General features: G+C 48.3%; 1 non-coding gene across 1 annotated transcript; it reads left to right on the top strand.

Annotated features, from left to right (window-relative positions):
• Positions 1 to 10,282: 10,282 nt before the first annotated feature.
• Positions 10,283 to 10,353, top strand: TRNAG-CCC (transfer RNA glycine (anticodon CCC)). The gene has a single exon. It is a non-coding gene; the product is annotated as a tRNA-Gly (tRNA).
• The last annotated feature ends 12,334 nt before the right edge of the window (positions 10,354 to 22,687 follow it).

Raw genomic sequence — 22,687 nt, 5'->3', positions numbered from 1 at the left:
CTTGAACCTGCACATTTGATACATTATCTGGTCTATTAGAAATGATCAGATCCAGTAACGCATTCCCCCTAGTTGGTTCCGTTACCATTTGAGTCAAGTAATTGTCCTGTAGTGCTGCCAGAAATCTGCTGCTTTTACCAGAATGGGTAGCCTCAATACTCCAGTCAATGTCTGGAAAGTTGAAGTCGCCCATAACTATAACCTCATTTTTACTTGCAGCTTTTTCAATCTGCTGTAGTAATCGCAGTTCTGCAGCTTCTTTAATATGAGGTGGCCTGTAGCATACCCCAATAAGCAATTAAAAGTGTAGCAATTGTGAAAATTGAATTAAAATAAGCTTGCATTGCCTTTCCTATAACCAGTTCAGCCTATCTGGACGACTATGCTCGTCCAGATAGGCACTGCTGCTGTTGCTGCATGGTGCGTACGATCGGGCGCACTCCCGCCGTTAGCCCCCGATCAGTGAATGGAAATATAATTACCATTCACCGATCTAACTTCCCCGCAGAAAAACCGACACTTTCTATTCAGAGAGCGCGGTATTTCTGCCCCCAGGAAACTTCACCGTCTTTTTTCTAGTTCCTGGATGCGAGATCGTTCGCATCCAAGACTTTTTTGACTGTGGCCATCTTGTGGCCAAATAGTAAACTGCACACACACACAATTATTATTAAACAAATATATTATTTTTCATTTAAAATTTTAGCTGTTTCCCTCCCACGCCCAAAATTACCCAAATACATTTTTTTAATAAAAAAAAAAAAAAAATTACAATCAAAAACAAACAAAAACAACATAAATAGTTACCTAAGGGTCTGAACTTTTTAAATATGCATGTCAAGAGAGTATATTATTATATTATTTTAAATTATAAGCTTGTAAATAGTGATGAACCATGTAACGATTGTTGTCAGCACACAGAGAGAATCTGATTATTGATGATCTGCAGTATCACCAACAATACAGATGTATACCTGATTATGGATGGTCTGCAGAATCACCAATAATACAAGTATGACTAACCTCTGGACACCTAATGAGTGTAAGTGCTTGGTGCAACAGAAAGGCTATCTCCCGTGGAGCGAGAGACACATATACTACTGCAGCCAGTGACCACCTGAGGGGCAGGTGGCCTCTGGCTGTGCAGGGTCTATCTCTTTAAGAGATACTCTTGCAGCCAGTGATTCCCTAATGGACTGGAAATCAGACTGTACTGCAGCCAAGGATTCCCAGATGGATTGGGAATCAGACTGTACTGCAGCCAGTGGACTCCTAGGGGGTAGAGGCCACTGGCTGGACTGCAGGAAGGACTCTGAGGAGCAGGAGGTCCTTGCAGCTAACTGACACCTGGTGGATTAGTGTCACGGGTAGTAAAGACAGACTGATCAATCGAGGGATGAGTGACGGTCAGAAGGGTCAGACAGGCCAGGTCGGCAACACACGAGCAGATAAGGTACAGAGGCAGAAGGCTGATTCGGTAACCGGGTACAGGCAAGGTTGGCAACTGGTAGACAGATAGGCAGAGGTACCGAATCAGAAAGCAAGAGAGAGCTCAACAGAGCCAGAGGTCATAACAGATATCAAGCACAATCCTAGTCTGAGGTGTGAGGTCCTTGGTCTCGACACCTCGGGAACTAGTCTAAAGAATAACACAGTATCCTAAGCTTGGGTGTGAGGTCCTTGGTCTCAACACCCTGGAACTGGTCTAAAGTATAACTGTAATGATCCGCTCAGCTGGATGCACTGGCAGACAGCTGTTTGACCATTCCTCTAGTCCAGGGGCAGGGAACCTATGGCTCGGGAGCCAGATGTGGCTCTTTTGATGGCTACATCTGGCTCACAGACAAATCAGTAGCGGTTGATTCACTAAGCTACACTGTTCAAGCAGTGCAGCTTAGGCAACTCTTACACTTAATCAGTTGCTCTCAGTTAAAACTAAGAGAAAACTGATTTTCAAAGTAATGCCCATGTTTTCCTATGGCTCAGTTCCCACTATATGCATTTTAACTGAAAGCTATTTTACAATACACTGCTATGGAAAAAACGCATACCAACGTGTACTAACGCACACTTACGCATACCAATGCATTAAGTGTAAAAGGGCCCTTAGTGTGGCAGCGCAAGAAAAGTTTTCAAAGTAGGCACACTGCTGCTGTAGCATGCACTACTAACATACTCGCGCTACCCAAACATCTGCTCGACTGGCCCACTCTGGACCGTGTCAGGTCCAGCGACTTTATAGGACGAGATCCCTGCACAATGATTGGCGAATAGGCTGCCTGTCACTTGACAAGCAGCCTATTGGGCCAAAGTGCAGAGATCTCGTCCTACAAAGTGAATCAACCCCCAAGTAAGATAGCTAATTGTACAAGCTGTTAGTCGGTATTTCTCCTGTCTGGCTCTTGGGGAAATTGCTGATGTTGCTGAGCCCCAAGAGAAGCTGAAGATGTGTCTAACACTTCTGTTGCCCGGCGGATCAACTGCGTACACATCACCATGGCAACAGGGATGCAAGCCCTACTGCACAGTTTGAAACATACTGTATGGCTCTCACGGAATTACATTTTCAAATATGTGGTGTTCATGGCTCTCTCAGCCAAAAAGGCTCCTGACCCCTGCTCTAGTCTGTGGGCTGCAGGTCTCTGGAAGAGAGACCTGTCTTTCCATTACAAGTTTCTGGTCTGTTCTGCTGCTGAGGAATTTGCATACACTCGTTATGCAAATCCCCTACCTGCCTCCTTTGATGACTGGCAGTATAAAGAGCTATGTTTCCCAGAGTCCTTTGCTGGTCATAAGGGTTAGTCCTGTGGAACACTCTCCTGGAGTGTCAGCCTTGCTCTTTGTTTAAAGATTAGCTTTGAGTAATTCCTGGGACTGCACTAGGCAGGTTCCCTAGTGCAGTTAGGATTGCATATCTGTTTTGTTTGTCTGTTGCGATTGTCCTGTCCCAGCGGTGGGTGACAGGAAGTCATTCTGATCTGTTGTTCTTGGAGTATAGCTGGGGCAGCGGTTGCTACCAGCCATCTCATCTGCCTGTCTTGCTTGGATCGCACTCGCCTTGCGCTAGTGCTGTGGATCCTTCTGATCTGTCTTACTTGGATCGCACTCGCCTTGCGCTAGTGCTGTGGATCCTTCTGTTCTGTCTTCCTGGATCGCACTAGCCTCTTACGCTAGTGCTGTGGATCCTATCTCTCACTTATTCCTGTTTTCGTGTATCTGTCTTGTCTGCTACGAACGCTTGCTGGAGGCTCGGTGAGGTAACCGTTAAGCAAGCGCTCGCGTCCTCTGTTTCATGTTTGTCTGTCGGTGGTTAGTTAGGAGTGCTTGTCTCTGTTGTGCTTATCACGCGGAGACCGCATAAACGCGTGCACTGTTGCGAATGAGTGCGGTGTTCGCGTTTAGCTAGCGTTTGTTATTTTCCTTATCTTCTCATTGTATGATTTGCTGTGCCTTTGCTACTCTCGTGCTCTGCCTTGCTGTAGCCTTGTGTCACCTCTGGCAATCGCCTCTCTCGTGATTGTGTTCCTACTTCATATCTGCTGTTGTGTATGCACCGTCGCGGGTTGGCGACTAGTTTGGTGCACACACATACAATCTGTCCCTTTGCTCAATCTCATTCAGGGCTATCTTGCCCTGCGTTTCTTCCCTTCGTGCAATTCCTGTCTGGCGTGTGTGGTAGGGCAGAGGAGCTGTTCCTCTGCACTCCACAGCTCCACCTGCCGACAGGAATTTCCCTCTACAGGTGCATTGCACCTTTTGCTGGGTTCCCTCAAATTACACGCTTGTGGAGGATTTCCGCAGTGTCAGCGCACGTCTTGTGCGCTGATCACGGAGAGAATACCACAATCGTTACAATAACACAGTAATGACACAGTAATCCTATGCTTGGGTGTGAGGTCCTTGGTCTCAACACCCTGGAACTGGTCTAAACTATAACACAGTAATAACACAGTAATCCTATGCTTGGGTGTGAGGTCCTTGGTCTCAACACCCTGGAACTGATCTAAAGTATAACACAGTGATGACAAAGTAAACATCAAGAGCGGAATCTGGCTAAGTGTGAATTCCCAGCTCCAACTGGTTCTAACACACTGTAGGATCTGACTGAGGTCTGAGTGCTCATACATAAGTATTCGCAACGGCAGACAACCAGCAACTGACAAGCAAGATCTATATATACTCCGCAGCGCCGCAGCGCCGCCCCCAGCCACTCAGCCAATCAGGAGTTCCGCTGGGATCAGCTGATCGTCCTGATCAGCTGATACCTCTCCTGCTGGCATAAAGGTCCTGTCTTCTGGTCCTGTCTTCTGTCTTCGCGCACGTAGCTCTCCATCTGCGGCGGCATCTCCGCTATTCATTACAGTACCCCACCCTGAGGAGTGGACTCCGGACACTTCCCACCCGGCTTCCCAGGATGTGAGTCGTGAAATTCTTTCTTTAATTCTTCCACATGCATGCGACAATCTGGCACCCAAGTTCTTTCCTCCACACCATATCCCTTCCAGTGGACCAGATACTGCACAGAATTTTGCACTAAGCGAGAGTCCAGAATCTTTTCGATCTCATATTCAGGTTGGCTATCAACCATCACAGGGGAGCGGGGGAGAGGAATCCACGTGCACTGCCGGCTTCAACAGAGACACATGGAATGATCTCACACCTCTCATGCTGGCTGGGAGATCAACAGCATATGTGACATTATTAATCTTCTTGGCCACTGGAAATGGTCCTATAAATTTAGGACCTAGCTTGGGTGACAATTGTTTCAAGGCCAAATGACGAGTGGATACCCACACCAGATCTCCAGGGGAAAATCTCCACTCTACAGACCGATGTTTATCTGCCTGCTTCTTCTGGGTTTGGAAAGCTTTCCCTAGGTTCCTCTTAACCATTCCCCAAATCTCTTTCAAGGCCTTCTGCCAGTCCTCCAGAGCTGGAAAAGGAGTTGATGCGACTGGCAAAGGAGCAAACTTGGGTGATCTCCCTGACACCACTTGGAAAGGGGAATACCCAGAAGAAGAGCTCTTCAGATTGTTGTGCGCAAACTCTGCAAACGGCAAAAATTTTACCCAATCGGTTTGCGCATCAGCAACATAGCACCTGAGAAATTGTTCCAGGGATTGGTTAACTCTCTCGGTCTGGCCTTTGGTCTGAGGGTGGTAGCCTGATGAGAATGCGAGTTCCATGTCTAATTGATGGCAAAAGGCCCTCCAAAATTTCGAAACAAAGTGGACTCCCCGATCTGACACTACATTCTCCGGAATGCCATGCAGCTGAAAGATGTGCTGGATGAAGAGATCAGCCAGTTCCTGGGCCGAGGGGAGTCCTTTCAGAGGGACAAAGTGCGCCATCTTACTGAAACGATCCACTACCACCCAAATGGCCGACTTGCCTTCAGACCGAGGGAGTTCACCCACGAAATCCATGGAAATATGAGTCCAAGGTTCATTGGGGACTGGCAAAGGCTGTAACGTGCCCACGGGGGCCTGACGGGAGGGCTTACTCCTCACACAGATCGTGCACTCCCTTACAAATTCCTTACAATCAGACACTAAACTAGGCCACCAGGCACATCTAGCCAGTAGATCCTGAGTTCTGGCGGCTCCAGGATGACCGGCATTCTTGTGAGAATGAAAAAACTGTAGAATTTGTAACCGAAAGGGCAGTGGCACAAACATGACCCCCTCTGGCTTCCCCTCTGGAACATCCTGTTGATAGGGACTCAAAGTGGTTGCCCAATCTCTCCAAGTCTCAGTGGCTGCCAGGACTACCTTTGGGGGCAGGATAGTCTCCGGATCAAGAGACTGCACTGACTCGGGCTCAAAACACCTAGAGAGCGCATCGGCCTTGATATTCTTACTTCCGGGAGTATACGTGATTATAAATCTAAATCTAGCAAAAAACAGGGACCACCGGGCCTGACGGGGACTCAGTCTCTTAGCCCCCTCGATATACTCCAAATTCTTATGGTCTGTGTAAACCGTGATAACATGTTCTGCACCCTCCAGCCAGTGTCGCCATTCCTCAAAAGCTAATTTGAGGGCTAGGAGCTCCCGGTTGCCGATGTCATAATTTTTCTCGGCAGGTGAAAATCTGTGAGAAAAGTAAGCGCATGGATGTAGCTTGCCCTGCAATCCTGACCTCTGTGACAACACCGCTCCTACCCCCACCTCTGAGGCATCAACCTCCACAATGAAGGGAAAGGCGACATCAACATGCCTCAGTATTGGGGCAGAACAGAACAGCTTCTTTAGAGTCGAGAAGGCCGTATGAGCCTCAGGTGACCAATGATGAGTATCAGCCCCTTTCTTAGTGAGACTGGTGAGAGGAGAGATGATGGTAGAGTACCCTTTAATAAATCTTCTGTAGTAATTGGCAAACCCCAGGAACCTCTGGAGTGCCTTCAGCCCCACGGGCTGAGGCCAGTCCAGGACAGCAGAAACCTTCCCTGGGTCCATCGAGAGACCAGAAGTGGAGATGATGTAACCTAGGAAGGCTACTGACTCTACCTCAAAGAGGCATTTCTCTAGTTTGGCATACAGCTGATTCTGTCGTAACCTCTCCAATACCCATCTGACATGCTTGCGATGTTCAGCGAGGTTGGACGAAAAGATTAGTATATCGTCCAAATAAACCAGAACAAACTTCCCCAACACTTCCCTGAAAACTTCATTGATTAACTCCTGGAAGACGGCTGGCGCAAGGTGGAGGTGGAGATTATATATCCCAGAAATGCGACAGATGTAACCTCGATAATACACTTCTCAAGTTTTGCGTTTTCAGCTTGTCCAGTACAAATCTGACATGGGTTCTGTGATCAGGGAGATTGTTAGAAAAGATAAGAATGTCGTCCAGGTAGATTAACACAAACTTCCCTAACACCTCCCTAAAGACCTCATTGATGAGTTCCTGGAAAACGGCCGGAGCATTACATAACCCGAAAGGCATCACCAGGTACTCGTAGTGCCCGTTAGGTGTATTAAAGGCCGTTTTCCATTCATCGCCCTTTCTTATGTGCACCAGATTGTATGCCCCCCGTAAATCTAGTTTCGAAAAAATCCTCGCATCAGTGACCAGTGTGAATAAATCGTCTATTAACGGCAACGGGTAGCGATTCTTCACTGTGATTTTATTTAGGCCCCGGTAATCGATACATGGTCGCAAACCCCCGTCTTTTTTCTTAACAAAAAAGAAGCCTGCTCCGGCCGGCGACGGGGACGGCCGAATGAAGCCCTTGGCCAAGTTTTCACGGATATACTCCTGCATGGCTAATTTTTCAGGTCCAGACAGATTATACAAATGGCCTCGAGGGGGCATACAACCAGAACGGAGGTCAATGGGGCAGTCGAAAGGGCGATGCGGAGGCAACTTATCCGCAGCCTTCGGACAGAACACGTCAGCATAATCCGAGTACTGCTCAGGTACTCCTTCCACCTGTACACTGGTTTGACCTAACGTCAGCCTCCCTAAACACTGCTGGAAACAATGAGGTGACCATGCTGTTAACTGCCCCGTGGCCCAATCTATCTGTGGTGAATGGATTTGTAACCACGGCATGCCTAGGATGATTGTGGAGGTGGACATATGTAATACAATGAACTGCAGTCTCTCTCTGTGCAGCACCCCTATAGTGACTCCCACTTCTGATGTCTGTGATAACGGATGATTCCTCTGCAGGGGGGAATCATCCACTGCTGTAACCTGGACGGGTGGTTTCACCGGAGTGAGTGGAATACCCAACCCTTTAGCAAACTCAAAGTCCATAAAATTAGCTGGAGCGCCAGAATCAACAAAGGCTTCTGTGAGCTCGGTCTTACCTTCCCATGTAATCGTACACGGGAGGAGCAACCGTTTATCCTCTAGGGACAGCTCCGACCAATCTGCATTGACTCGGGAGAAGGTGGTGTCACTGGGGTTGTGGCGCAAGACACCATTCTGACACGGTGACTACCCCTGGTTTGTCTTTGATAGCGCAACCTGCGGTCGATTCGAATGGCCGCGGAGATTGCCTCATCGACTGTTCTGGGCTCGGGTTGACCTAACATTAGGTCGGAGACCTCATCCGACAACACAGACAGGAAGTAATCTAAGAGGGCATAGGTGTCAAACCTGGCCGTAACTGACCACCTACGAAATTCGGCCGCGTAATCTTCGACTGAAGCCCTGCCTTGCCGTAAAAGCTTAAGCTTCCGCTCAGAGGTCGCAGCAAGGTCAGGGTCATCGTAAATTACCGCCATGGCCTTAAAGAATTCCTCTACCGAGGTCAGAGCTGTATCTGTGGGGGGCAGGTTGTACGCCCAGGACTGGGAGTCACCAGTTAACAAAGTTTTAATAAAGATGACCCGTTGGGTCTCAGTCCCCGAGGATCGGGGTCTCAACTCGAAATATGATAACACTCTACTCTTGAAATTCCAGAAGTCAGACTTGTGGCCGGAAAATTTATCAGGTACGTATATCATTAGTCGGAGGGGATCGCACCGAATCAACTGACATCTGAAGAGTTCGCACAGAGCCTGATAGGCCATCAATTAAGGCTTTGTGCTGGCCCAGTGCTTGAAGGATGCTATCCACCAAAGTGGCAAGCACAGTCAGAGGGTCAGTGCGTGCGTCCATCTGTTTTTTGGTCTGGCGTTCTGTAACGATCGGTGAAGCACAGAGAGGGTCTGATTACCGGTGATCTGCAGTATCATAGGAAATACAGATGTAAACCAGATTATACTTGATCTGCAGTATCACCGATAATCCGATATACTAACTAACCTCTGTTCACCTGAGTAGAGTGTAGTGTTTGGTGTAACAGTAACACTTGGAGGCCTAGGCCTCAGTGCAGCAAGGAAAACTGCACAGATTCCTTCCGCAGACCTGAGCTCTCCAAGACGGGAGGAGTCAGACTGACAGTAGGAAGGAAAGTCCGAGAGTGACACTTAGGAGGAAGTGTCACTAACAGGACGGGGAACTGCCTCCAATAGTGAGGTCGGTTCTCGAGGTCGGATAAGCCAGGTCGTAACACACGGACAGATAAAGTACAGATACAGTAGGCAAAGGCGGAGTCTAAGTACAGGCAGGGTTCAGCAACGGATATCAGAAATATCGAGGTACAAAATCAGGAGGCAGAAACAGAGTCTAAGGACGAGCCGGTGTTCGGCAACAGGTATCAGAAATATCGAGGTACAAGATCAGAGTTCAGGAGGATAGTCAAGGCAGGCAAAAGTCATAACAAATAAATACAATCAAACTAGTACTTTAGCTATCAACAGAATCTAGCTAAGTGTAGGATTACAGCTCCAGCTGGTCCCGGCACACTTGCGGATCTGACTACGGATCTGGGTGCTCCCACATATGTGATTGCAACGCCAGACAAAGAGCAAGTGAACAGCCAGCAGTATATATACTCAAGGACCTTTCCAGGACCTCCCTAATTGCTGGACCAATGAAAGTTGTGGAAAATGTCAGCTGACCAGCCTGGTCAGGTGACTCACTTCTGGCTGTTATTTAAACTCAGCCTCTGTGCTCGCGCGCGTGTAAGTCTGAATCTTGGTGGACTATCAGTCCCAGCCACACCAGTACTGTTTTGCAATGTATCTAGTGAACTAAGTGCGGGAGCCGCCTCCAATGCGGATTCCGCCGTTACCGATGCGGATTCCGCCGTTTCCAATGCGGATTCCGCCGCTCTGCCTGAGCGGCATGCAGCGTTTTTTTCCGCGTTGTGGCGTCCTGCTGGACGCGGAAACAGCCGTCTCACCTTGAGAGGCCGCGGCTTTTCCGCGTTTCATTACATGGTGCTAAAAAGATCAGCTGGATGTAAGATAACCTACATTATTTTTTGTAAAAAATCAATATGTTAGCGTATCCCTCTCACTTTAGGTTTCCATTAAACCAAACAGAGCCAGGAGCTTCTATGTGACATCTACACTGAATGTACACAGCAAACTACTGTTTTTCTTACTGCACAATTTTCTAAATGAGCTGGATAGGCTACATTTATGTAAGGCTCTTACAAATAGCTTGATCTGTAGAGATAGCTACCTAGAGCGATTCAAAGTGGTGAAAATGTTAGCAGCTAAAGTGTAGCAATTGTGAAAATTGAATTAAAATAAGCTTGCATTGCCTTTCCTTTAAGTGATATACTCCAAAAGATGTCCTCAGAAAGTTTTTTGAGAATTGCACCTTGGCCAGCATGCTTAGAAAGATTGGTAGAAAAACAGTGCATTTTGCTTGATGATGATGAAAGATGTCGGAAAGCAGTGGCTGAGACTTGAGCCATAAGATAAAATGCCCACAAGCGCTAGTAGTGTAGGGGTATCATGCAAGATTCCCATTCTTGCGACCTGGGTTTGAGTCCCGGCTAGTGCAGGATAGCACTTTTATAGGTCTTCAGTCAAAAGAAGCAAGGAAATGCATTTCCACTTGATAACATTTCCAAAGTCTTATCTCTTGCAGGTGTAGCTATCATGTGCCACACTTTCCCAGACCTAAAGCAAAAGCTTATGCAGGTTGAACTACTTTTTTCTTCTAAACAATGCATGGTGCCTGCCTGTCCTGCTAATCCTCTGCCTTCCAATACTTTTAGCCATAAACCCTGTTCAAACATGCAGATCAGATTTTCTGACTACAGTTGGACTAGATTAGCCACATGTTTCACTCAGGCCTTGTCTGTATCTGTGTTCTAGCATAGTTTCCAAAGGTGTTGATGATCACGGACCTCACACCTTAGCGTTAGGAATATTGAACTGTATTATTTGTTATGACCTTCTGCCTGCCTGACTATCCTCCTGTACTCTGATTCTGTACCTTGCTATCTCTGATATCCTGTTGCCAAACTCTGCTCCTTCCTGGACTCTGCATCTGCCTCCTGATTCTCCGTTGCCAAACCCTGCCTGTCTATTGGATTCCGTATCTGTCTCCTGAATCTGTACCGTATCTGTCTGTGTGTTAACCGACCTGGATTGCCCGACCTCGAGAACTGGCCTTACTGTTAGAGGCAGGTCCCAGATCTGTTAGTGACACCCCCTCACTGGTGTCACTCACGTTCTGTCCTTCCTACCCTCAGCCTCGCTCCTCCCCTGGGAGAGTCTAGGCATACGGAAGGAACATACTTCTGTGCAGTACTCCTTACTGCTTCTGTACCTTCTCCTAAGGTGCAATACTCCAAGTATTACTGTTACACCAAAACACTCGTATCTCTCAGGTGTCCAGAGGTTAGAATATATATCTGATTATCGGTGATACTGCAGATCATCAATAATCGGGTATATTCTGCATTCTCGGTGATACTGCAGATCACCGGAATCAGACCCTCTCTGTGTTACACCGATCGTTACAGTTATCTTATTTTGAGTTGAGTCCCCGATCTTCTGGAACTGTGGCCCAAAGGGTCACATTTATTAAGAGTTTGTTATCAGGCGATTCTCAGACGTGGGCGTACAGTTTGCCCACCAGAGACTTAGCCCTCACTTCAGTGAATGAATTTTTTAAGGCTATGACGGTAATTTACGACGACCCAGACCTTGCTGCGACTTCTGAGCGGAAGCTCAAGCTTTTGCGTCAAGGCAAGGGTCCGGTCGAGGATTACGCAGCGGAATTTAGGAGGTGGTCAGTTTCAGCCAGGTGGGACACTTATGCCCTCTTAGATTGTTTCTTATCGGGACTGTCAGATGAGGTCTCAAATCTTATGTTGAGTCTGCCTGAACCTAAAACAGTCGATGAGGCCATTTCATCGGCCATTCGAGTCGACCGCAGGCTACGTTATCAGAAACAGACCCGGGGTAGTAGTCATGTAAAGATGGTGTCCTACGCTGTGCCCCCAGTAACTCCACCTCCTCCCGTCTCGCCTCCACCCGAACCAATGCAGATTGGTCGGTCAAAGCTATCCCAAGTGGAGCGAAGACGAAGGATGTCTGAGCAGCTGTGTCTTTACTGCGCAGAGGGGGGTCATAGAGTAAGTAATTGTCCTAACAAGCCGGGACACGCTACCGCCTAGGAGTTGTACGGGGTAACACCCTAGGCGCGCGTCTCTTACCCCTAGAAGATAAACGGTTACTTCTTCCTTGTACTGTTACATGGGAAAATAAAACCGAGGATTCCGAGGCCTTTGTTGATTCAGGCTTTGCAGCAAATTTTATGGATTTCGAATTTGCGAAGAAATTAGGTATTCCGCTCACCCCGGTAAAACCACCCATTCAGGTTACGGCAGTAGATGATTCCCCCCTGCAAAGTAATCATCCGCTGTCTCAGACACCAGAGGTGGAAGTCACTATCGGGGTACTACACACCGAAAAATTACAGTTTTTTGTATTACACATGACCACCTCCACAATCATCCTTGGCATGCCATGGTTGCACCTTCACTCCCCACAGATCGATTGGACCACTGGGCAGTTAACTAGCTGGTCAACCTATTGTTTCCAGCAATGTTTAGGGAAGGTGACATTGGGCCAGACCAGGATTCAGGTGGAGGGGGTACCAGTACAATATTCCGAGTATTCAGATGTGTTCTGTCCCAAGGCTGCTGATATGTTACCTCCACATCGCCCGTTTGACTGCCCCATCGATCTCCGATCTGGTTGTATGCCCCCAAGGGGTCATCTCTGCAATTTATCTGGGCCAGAGAAAGTGGCCATGCAGGAGTACATTCGTGAGAATTTAGCCAAGGGGTTTATTCGTCCCTCTCGGTCGCCCGCTGGCGCAGGGTTCTTTTTTGTTAAGAAAAAAGACGGAGGCCTGCGGCCATGCATAGATTACTGGCGCCTGAATAAAATCACAGTGAAGAATCGCTACCCTTTGCCCCTGATAGATGACCTGTTCACACAAGTTACTAATGCTAAGATCTTTTCGAAATTAGATTTACGGGGTGCATACAACCTGGTGCGGATTAGAAAGGGCGATGAATGGAAGACGGCCTTTAACACGCCCGACGGGCATTACGAGTACTTGGTGATCCCCTTCGGGCTGTGTAACGCCCCGGCCGTCTTCCAGGAATTAATCAATGAGGTATTCAGAGAGGTGTTGGGCAAATTTGTGTTAGTACACCTGGATGACATGGATGACATACTTATTTTTTCAAACAACCTCTCTGAGCACAGGTCACATGTCAAATTTGTATTGGACAAACTCAGACAAAACATGCTTTACGCTAAATTGGAGAAATGCATCTTCGAGGTGACACCTGTCACCTTTTTGGGGTACATAATTTCCACCTCTGGCCTGTCTATGGACCCTGCCAAGGTCTCTGCTGTGCTGGAATGGCCTCAACCTGTGGGGTTAAAGTCTCTTCAGAGATTCTTAGGCTTTGCCAATTACTATAGAAGGTTCATAAAGGGGTATTCCACGGTCATTGCACCCCTCACCAGTCTCACTAAAAAAGAGGCAGATTCTACCCACTGGTCTCCAGAAGCTCTGCAAGCATTCTCCACTTTAAAAGACTTGTTTTGCTCTGCACCCATCCTAAGACACGTTGACACTTCCTATCCCTTTATTGTTGAGGTAGACGCCTCAGAGGTTGGGGTAGGGGCTGTGCTGTCTCAGCGATCAGGGTTGCAGGGTAGATTACACCCATGTGCCTATTTTTCTCGTAGGTTCTCTCCGGCAGAGAGAAACGACGACATAGGCAACAGGGAGCTCCTGGTCATCAAGTTGGCCTTTGAAGAATGGCGTCATTGGTTGGAAGGAGCAGAACATACGATCACAGTTTACACTGATCACAAAAATTTGGAAAACATCGAGGGAGCTAAGAGATTAAGCCCCCGTCAGGCTCGATGGTCTTTGTTCTTCTCAAGGTTCAGATTTATAATTACGTACACTCCAGGTAGCAAGAACATTAAGGCAGATGCCCTGTCCAGATGCTTTGAGCCAGAGACAGCACAGCCCTCTACCCCAGAGACCATTGTCCCACAAAGACTGGTTCTAGCAACAACTCAGACATGGAAAGACTGAACGGAGACGTTAGGGCCCTTTCAGCAGGACGTCCCGGAGGGGAAGCCTGAAGGGGTTATGTTTATACCACTGCCATTCCGTCTTCAGATCTTACAGATGTTCCATTCACACAGAAATGCGGGACATCCTGGGGCCTCCAGAACACAGGATCTTGTTGTCAGGTGCGCTTGGTGGCCTTCTCTGGCAACGGATTGCAAGGAGTACGTTAGAGAGTGTGCGGTGTGTGCAAAAAGTAAGCCCTCCCGGCTGGCACCTGTGGGAACGTTGCAGCCCTTGCCCACCCCGAGTGAGCCATGGACCCACCTGTCCATCGATTTTGTGGGTGAGCTTCCCAGGTCTGAGGGCATGTCGGTCATTTGGGTGGTAGTCGACCGCTTTAGTAAAATGGCTCATTTTGTGCCCTTGAAAGGACTCCCCTCAGCCCAGGAGTTGGCCGATTTGTTCATCATCCACGTTTTCCGATTGCATGGCATTCCGGAAAACATTGTGTCAGATCGGGGAGTCCAATTTGTTTCGAGATTTTGGAGGGCATTTTGTCACCAAATGGGCATGGAACTGTCATTTTCATCGGGCTACCACCCACAGACCAATGGTCAGACTGAGAGAGTCAACCAATCATTGGAACAATTCTTGAGGTGTTACGTTGCAGAAGCGCAAAATGATTGGGTCAAGTTTTTGCCCTTTGCAGAATTTGCGCACAATAATTTGAAAAGTTCTTCCACGGGATTCTGTCCATTTCAGATAGTTACTGGGAAGCTGCCCAAATTTTCCCCATTGCCAATCGCTTCCACTCCGTTTCAAGCTCTGGAGGCCTGGCAAAAGTCATTTAAGGACGTGTGGTGGATCGTGAAAAATAATCTAGAGAAGGCGTTTCAAAGTCAGAAAGGTCAAGCTGACAAAAGACGTTCCTTAGAGTGGAGGTTTCAACCAGGAGACTTAGTCTGGGTGTTCACGCGTCACTTGACCTTGAAACAGCCTTCAGCCAAGTTGGGGCCCAGGTTTGTGGGTCCATTTCCAGTAACTAGAAAGATCAACAATGTTACTTATGCCATTGATCTTCCTGCCAGTATGCGTGGCGTAAGATCCTTTCATGTGTCTCTGCTTAAACCAGCAGTCCATGTGGGTCCCACTCCTCCTCCTCCTGTGATGATAGATGACCAACCTGAGTACGAGGTAGAGAAAATTTTAGACTCACACATAGTTCAGAACTCAGTACAATATCTGGTTCATTGGAAAGGGTATAGTATTGAGGAGAGATCATGGGTACCTGAATGTCGCATGCATGCTGACAAACTGAGAAGGGAATTCCACGCTTTACATCCTGAGAAGCCTGGAAGGAGCTGTCCAGAGTCCACTCCTCAGGGGGGGGGGGTGGGTACTGTGAAGAAACGCGGAAAAGCCGCCGCATGGACGCAGGATGAGGCGGCTGTTTCCGCGGCTGGTATAGCGGAACGCGGAAAAACCGCCGCGTCTGACGTGGCGGTTTGCGCGCACAGGCCTGCTACTGACGGTCTGACCAGGCGCGGGGAGGCCACCGCATGTGCAGATAGCGGTACGTCTCACCCCGCGTGCAGGCCAGGAGAGACATTGCAGGGCGTGACTGGTGTGGCTGGGACTGATAGTCCACACAGGTTCAGAATGGCGCGCGTGCGCACTGAGAGGCAGAGTTTATATGACAGCCAGAAGAAGGTCAGCTGACCAAGCTGGTCAGCTGACATCTCCACCACTTTTCATTGGTCCAGCACTTAGGGTGGCGCTGGAGAGCGCTATAGTATATATACTGGGTGCTGGTCATTCTCTGGTTGTCTGTCGTTGCGATCACTACGTGGTAGCACTCAGGCCTTGTCTGTTTCTGTGTTCTAGCATAGTTTCCAAAGGTGTTGACATCAAGGAGTTCACACCTTAGCATTAGGAATATTGTATTGTATTATTTGTTATGACCTTCTGCCTGCCTGACTATTCCTCTGAACTCTGATCTTGTACCTTGCTATTTCTGATATCCTGTTGCCAATCTCTGCTCGTTCCTGGACTCTGTACCTGCCTCCTGATTCTGTACCTCGTTATTCTGATTCTCCATTGCCTGACCCTGCCTGTTATTGGATTCCGTATCTGCCTTCTGATTCTGTACTTTATCTATCTGTGTGTTGACGACCTGGCTTGGCCGACCTCGAGAACTAGCCTTACTGTTAGAGGCAGTTCCCAGATCTGTTAGTGACACCCACTCATTGGTGTCACTCACGCTCTGTCCTTCCCACATTCTGCTTAGCTCCTCCCCCGGGAGAGTCTAGGCTTACGGAAGGAGCATGTGAGAATCCGCTCAGCTGCCTGCGCAGGCAGGCAGCCTTTTGACCATTGTTTAGGTTTGCATGCTGCAGGACTCTGGAACAGAGACCTGTCTTTCCATTGCAAGTTCTGGTCTGTTCTCTTGCTGGGGAATTTGCATACATTCGTTATGCAAATCCCCTACCTGCCTTCTTTGATGACTGGCACTATAAGAGCTTTATGTTTCCCAGAAGGCTTTGCTGGTCATTTCCCTTCCATGGTCTGTTCCTGATGGACACTGCTGGAGTGTCAGCCGTTGCTATCTAGTATAGTTAATTCCTGGGGGTTGCTTTAGACTCCCCTTCTAGCCCAGTCAGGTTGTATTATCTGTTTGTTTGTTCTGTTGCCATTGTCCTGTCCCAACGGTGGTCGACAGGAAATGGTTCTGATCTCTGTTCTTGGAGTATAGCTGGTGCAGCGGTTGCTACCAGCTATCTCTTCTGATCTGTCTCTTTGGATCGCGCTAGCCATTTTTCGCTAGCGCTGGGGATCCTTCTGTTCTGTCTTCTGGGATCGCGCTAGCCACTTTTCGCTAGCGCTGGGAATCCTTCTGTTCTGTCTCCTGGGATCGCGCTAGCCACTTTTCGCTAGTGCTGTGGATCCTTCTGTTCTGCTACTTTGTACCTGGATCGCGCTAGCCACTTTTCGCTAGTGCTGTGGATCCTATCTCTCGCTTGTCCCTGTTTTCGTGTGTCTGTCTTGTCTGCTACGACCGCTTGCTGGAGGCTCGGTGAGGTAACCGTTAAGCAAGCGTTCGCGTCCTCTGTTTCATGTTTGTCTGTCGATGGTTAGTTAGGCGTGCTTGTCTCTATTGTGCTTATCACGTGGAGACCGCGCATAACCGCGTGCACTGTTGCGAATGAGTGCGGTGTTCGCGGTTAGCTAGCATTTGTTATTTTCCGCATCTTCTCATTGTATTATTTACTGTGCCTTTGCTACCCTCGTATTCTGTTCTGATCTGCCTTGTGTCACGTCTGGCGATCGCACCTCTCGCGATCGCGTTCCTATTTCGTATCTGCTGTTGTGTGTGCGCGGTCGCGGGATGGCGACTGGATTGGCGCACACACATACAACCTGTCCCTTTACTCGTTCTCATTCGCAATCGCCTCTCTTGCGATTGCGTTCTGCGCTTCGTACAATTCCTGTCTGGCATTTGTGGAGGTACAGAGGATTGGTTCCTCTGCACTCCCCAGTGCCATCTGCCGACAGGAATTTCCCTCTACAGGTGCGTAGCACCTTTTGCTGGGTGCCTGCAATTACACGCTTGTGGAGGATTTCCGCCGTGTCAGCGCACGCGTTGTGCGCTGATCACGGAGAAAGTTCCACAATCGTTACAGAATGACCAGCCAAACCAAAATTCCCAGGCCAGAGGGAACCTTTGATTTGCTTCAGATGTCATTGCCTGTGACAATAGCATATGTGGATCCTATTATAGGTAGGATCGCACACTATATTAAAGCAGTTAAAAAATCTGTACTCGTTCCTGATCCCCACCCATATGGAGATTATTTAGATACTGGGTTGTTCGAACCGCCATTTGCCTCATGGGAAATCGGGGCCTTGGTGGAAGAATTTGATTGGGATTGGAAAGCCTTTTGCGATTTTTACATCGCAAAAAGCGCAGATGTCTTGAACGATTGTCTTTACTCTGTGTGCCTTTTGATTGATTTTGATGAATGTGACGAGTGTGTTGTGGATCTGGTGATGTATGTGTGGCAGATCATTTTGGATGAATTACACACACACCAATCAATTGACCCCAATAAAGAGGTAAAAGATTCCCGTTCTGTTCCTGCTCCAGTTCCATCTGTAGACTGTGCGCACTATGATTGTTCATCTTTTGTTAAGTGTGCATGGGAGCCTCCGTTTGAGAAATGGGAGATCGAGCTCCTGGTCTATGAATTGGAATGTGATTGGAGATCGTTTTGCAATCATTACCTTTCTAAAAACGAAGCAGTTTTGTATGCGTGCATTGAGTCTGCGTGCACTTTAATCAAGACTGGTAAATGTATCTCTGACTTTGTGACCCCGCTGTTTGACGTGTGGAGAATGATTTTGGATGAACTACATGCGCTTCAATCTGCTAAAAACACATTGTCAGCGAACGATTGTTCCAATCCTCTGGATTTAAAGAAAGTGAGTTTTGAATGCATTCCCTTTCCCAAAGCAACTGAGTGTTTGAAGTCTGAGTGCAAGTCGTTCAGAGCAGTTGCTTGTGTGGAAGTTGAACCAATGCGGTCTGATGTCGCCACTGCACGTATGGCTGCGAAAGGTCTGTGTGGTCCTGTGTCTAAGGAAGACAGATTTTTTCCCTCAGGTTCTCTAAGATCGTCCATTTGTGAGCCTGCCATGGGAAAAATTCCTAAGTTATGCAACTTTAAGAAAATTATTGATGTGTCTAATAAAGTTTCTCCTGTTGTTGTCGCCACTTCTTTTGCAAATGAATCTGTCTTATTCTGTTCGCACCTGTGCAGACCTGTTGCCTGATGACAGTTGCTCCAGTGTTTCTGTCCTAGATGCCTTGCAGTCTGCTGCAAGGCATCTAGGACAGAAACACTGGAGCAACTGCGAGGTTTGCGATATGGAAGCGTCAGTTTCGCAACATAAAGCGATCTTGGATCCGTAAATTTTGCGTTCTGACTCCTCGGATTCGACATTGTTAGCCGAATCTAAGAGTGAGACAGCGCTTCGGTTTTGCGAATCTGATGCTGAAGCTTCTTTGCCTTGTCCAGAGAAGCTTTCTCTGAACCTGCCCTGTACCATGAATGAAGGCATGATGTCCACTTGCATTGACATTTGCGAGTCTGATTCTGAAGAAAGTATTGACTCTCCACCCAGTACTCTGGATGAGTCAATATTACCTTGTTTAAAATCTCCTGCAGTGACCCTAGAGGCTCGTCTAGGTATTGCAACCATTGTTACCTGTTTCTCTGCTATTTTGGAATTGCAGTCTGGTTTGACTGCTATGGAGGAATCTGCCTGTAGTTAGGCAAAACTCAGAAAGTCAGAGCTAGTTTCACTAGATATTCCTGTGTATCCCTGTCCTGATGATAAAATTCAGTCTCAGTTTATGGTGGAAACTTCCCTGGGACATCTGCCCTGCACACAAAATAAAGTTCAAGTTTTGCCCTGTAACATGGATAGTTCAGAATCCTTCTTAGAAAACTTGGGAAATGGTGTTCCTGAGGTCTTGTCTGATGTCCTGGAGATCTCCGAGTTCCTCCCAAAGGGTGCAGAACTTGTAGGAGATGTCTCCTGCCCCCCAGGTCCTTCTGAGGTGTTGCCCACTTCAGTAGGCATTGCTGCCTTGCTGACTACTTTTGCAGCTCTTGTGGAGCTTCATTCATGTGTAGTCAATGATGATATTACAGTTACAGAAAATTCTGAATTTGAGTCCGAGTCTTCTTTTGACAGACCAGTACCTGTGACCTTTACTCGTGATGATTTTCTGCCCGGTACTGGTTTTGGTCTTGTCGTGTCGGACTCTGAGGTTGGCAGTTCCCCGACATGTCCTGAGGTTTCTCCTGTACTAGTGTACCCCGATGTGCTCTGTGACCCAGAAAGCCCAAGTGTGCCTCGGTTACCAGCGTACTCAGATGCTTCCTCAGTGGAGACATGTTCCGATATAGCCTGCCTGCTTGCATGCCCAGAAGTGGTCCCTGAAAGTCCTGATCTTGATGGGTGTCCTGCTAATTTTGAGTCTGGAATGATCATAGGTTCCATAGGGGTTCTTGGTGGTTCTCCATGTGAGCCTGGTGAGCGTTCTGGCTTCTTGGGATCTCTGCGGAGCTTTAAGGCGTTCTGGGAGATTCCGGGAAAGGTTTTGCTTGGTGCCCTGAATATGATCAGCAATGGCTTTGGTGTTGTAAGGGACACTTCAAACAGGTATTGCGGCAGGTTTGGTATTCTTGGACGCTCCTTGGAAGGTGGTGGGTATTGTCTGGAGGGTTTCGATGGCTTCTTCTCTGTTATCCACAGTCCTGATGGGTGTTACGCTGAGACTTGTAGTGCTGATGGGCATGTTTCGGTGGCTTCTGCTTCCGATGAGGTCGGTTTCGGATGGACTGACTCTGGAATTGGGCCATGTCGGGCTGTCCCGACCTTCATGAGTCTTCAGTTAGAGTTTTGTGATGATACCAGTTTTGAGGGATGTCTGGAATCCATCCCTAGAGGGGGGGTACTGTGAGAATCCGCTCAGCTGCCTGCGCAGGCAGGCAGCCTTTTGACCATTGTTTAGGTTTGCATGCTGCAGGACTCTGGAACAGTGACCTGTCTTTCCATTGCAAGTTCTGGTCTGTTCTCTTGCTGGGGAATTTGCATACATTCGTTATGCAAATCCCCTACCTGCCTTCTTTGATGACTGGCACTATAAGAGCTTTATGTTTCCCAGAAGGCTTTGCTGGTCATTTCCCTTCCATGGTCTGTTCCTGATGGACACTGCTGGAGTGTCAGCCGTTGCTATCTAGTATAGTTAATTCCTGGGGGTTGCTTTAGGCTCCCCTTCTAGCCCAGTCAGATTGTATTATCTGTTTGTTTGTTCTGTTGCCATTGTCCTGTCCCAACGGTGGTCGACAGGAAATGGTTCTGATCTCTGTTCTTGGAGTATAGCTGGTGCAGCGGTTGCTACCAGCTATCTCTTCTGATCTGTCTCATTGGATCGCGCTAGCCACTTTTCGCTAGCGCTGGGGATCCTTCTGTTCTGTCTTCTGGGATCGTGCTAGCCACTTTTCGCTAGCGCTGGGGATCCTTCTGTTCTGTCTCCTGGGATCGCGCTAGCCACTTTTCGCTAGTGCTGGGGATCCTTCTGTTCTGTCTTCTGGGATTGCGCTAGCCACTTTTCGCTAGCGCTGAGGATCCTTCTGTTCTGTCTCCTGGGATCGTGCTAGCCACTTTTCGCTAGCGCTGTGGATCCTTCTGTTCTGCTACTCTGTACCTGGATCGCGCTAGCCACTTTTCGCTAGTGCTGTGGATCCTATCTCTCGCTTGTCCCTGTTTTCGTGTGCCTGTCTTGTCTGCTACGACCGCTTGCTGGAGGCTCGGTGAGGTAACCGTTAAGCAAGCGTTCGCGAACTCTGTTTCATGTTTGTCTGTCGATGGTTAGTTAGGCGTGCTTGTCTCTATTGTGCTTATCACATGGAGACCGCGCATAACCGCGTGCACTGTTGCAAATGAGTGCGGTGTTCGCGGTTAGCTAGCGTTTGTTATTCTCCGCATCTTCTCATTGTATTATTTGCTGTGCATTTGCTACCCTCGTATTCTGTTCTGATCTGCCTTGTGTCAGGTCTGGCGATCGCACCTCTCGCGATCGCGTTCCTATTTCGTATCTGCTGTTGTGTGTGCGCGGTCGTGGGGTGGCGACTGGATTGGCGCACACACATACAACCTGTCCCTTTGCTCATTCTCATTCGCAATCGCCTCTCTTGCGATTGCGTTCTGCGCTTCGTACAATTCCTGTCTGGCATTTATGGAGGTACAGAGGATTGGTTCCTCTGCACTCCCCAGCGCCATCTGCTGACAGGAATTTCCCTCTACAGGTGCGTATCACCTTTTGCTGGGTGCATGCAATTACATGCTTGTGGAGGATTTCCGCCGTGTCAGCGCACGCGTTGTGCGCTGATCACGGAGAAAGTTCCACAATCGTTACAGAGCATACTTCTGTGCAGTATTCCTTACTGCTTCTGTGCCTACTACTTAGGTACAGTCCACTGTGTTACTGTTACACCCAATCACTCACTTCTCTCTCAGGTGTCCAGAGGTTAGTAGATATATCTGATTATCGGTGATACTGCAGATCATCAATAATCGGGTATATTCTGCATTCTCGGTGATACTGCAGCTCACCGGTAATCAGACCCTCTCTGTGTTACACCGACCGTTACAGTTAGCCTCCATATCCCTCTCACTTTAGGTTTCCATTAAACCAAACAGAGCCAGGAGCTTCTATGTGACATCTACACTGAATGTACACAGAAAACTACTGTTTTTCTTACTGCACAATTTTCTAAATGAGTTGGATAGTGTGAGGAAACGCGGAAAAGCCGCCGCGTGTGCCAAGAGCTAGGCGGCTGACTCCGCGTCCTACGCGGCGGTTTGCATGCGTCTGGTTGTGTGGTGGAACGCGGAAAAGCCGCCGCATGTCCTGACAGCAAAGCGGCTGTTTGCATGCAGCAGCATGTGCTTGGTGTGGCTGGGTCTGTTAGTGCACCTAGGCAGATGGAGAGCTATGCTCGCGTGGGCCTGAATTCAGGACCTTTATACCTGCAGAGGAAGTGTCAGCTGATCAGGAAGGTCAGCTGATTCCTGCAGGACTCATGATTGGCTGAATGGTTCGGGCGGGGCAGCAGAGTCCAGCAACTATATATTCTGCTGCTTATTCAGTTGCTGGTTGTCTGGCGTGCGATCACATACGTGGGAGCACCCAGATCCGTAGTCA

This window comes from Hyperolius riggenbachi, chromosome 10 (assembly GCF_040937935.1).
Source record: "Hyperolius riggenbachi isolate aHypRig1 chromosome 10, aHypRig1.pri, whole genome shotgun sequence".
NCBI lineage: Eukaryota > Metazoa > Chordata > Amphibia > Anura > Hyperoliidae > Hyperolius > Hyperolius riggenbachi.
Note: the sequence above shows the minus strand (reverse complement) of the source record. Positions and strands in the feature narration are given on the sequence as shown.